Source organism: Triticum dicoccoides, chromosome 5B (assembly GCF_002162155.2).
Source record: "Triticum dicoccoides isolate Atlit2015 ecotype Zavitan chromosome 5B, WEW_v2.0, whole genome shotgun sequence".
In the NCBI taxonomy this organism is placed as follows: domain Eukaryota; kingdom Viridiplantae; phylum Streptophyta; class Magnoliopsida; order Poales; family Poaceae; genus Triticum; species Triticum dicoccoides.
In genome coordinates, this window is record NC_041389.1 from 416165776 (window position 1) to 416166589 (window position 814).

Sequence of the window (814 nt, forward strand, 5' to 3'; positions counted from 1 at the left end):
CCCCTCGCACCCTAAGATAGACAAGATCAAACCTACCTCGGTGCTCTGTGGCTATTGCTTTCTTCTCCACCAAATCGACCCGAATTCCGTTTTCAGGCGACTGACATGCAGCTAAGCTGAAAAACAGAAACAAGATGTGCAAAGAGAATTATCATAATCAATGGCAAGTTGCTTAATTAATTGATGAGGCAAAAAATTTATCTCCATATTGAATAAAATCCTTGGCAATGTCGAAACAGAGTAAAAACCTCTGTTGAGCGTCATTCGTCCAGTTTGAGGCTCAGCTCAAAAAACTGCGGAGCCGACATAGTACTTTCCGTCATCCATCTGTTGAGCCTCATTCAGGTTGGCAATAAGCTTAGAGATCAGCAGCCGGAACGTCGTTCAGTTCATAAAATATCGGCGAGGGTCTGTAGACGTGGCGCCGAGCAGGAGTTACATTTGCTTAATTTTTCAGTACGGTCAAGTCGTTTTTGGGTTAACTTTTCAACAAATCAGTATTGTCCGCAAAAAAAAAATCTCACGCGGTCGTAGCTCGATCAACGAAGGTCCCTTCCAAAAGACCAGCACGAGCATGCAGAAGAGTACGGCAGAATCAGGTGAGGAGCCAGTGCACGGATACCGAAAAGTAAAATGGCTCTGCACTCCCAGGAATCGCCAGTGAGGCTGGCGCTGCCCTCCCGACCACGCAAGCGAGCGAGCGAGCGACCGTAGTCAGCCCCGTATCTCTCACTCATTTAGCACCGCCGTACTGGCAGCTGGGCGCTTTGACTTCCGAGCCGCAGCACATTTGCTGCACCCCCTGCACTGCGAA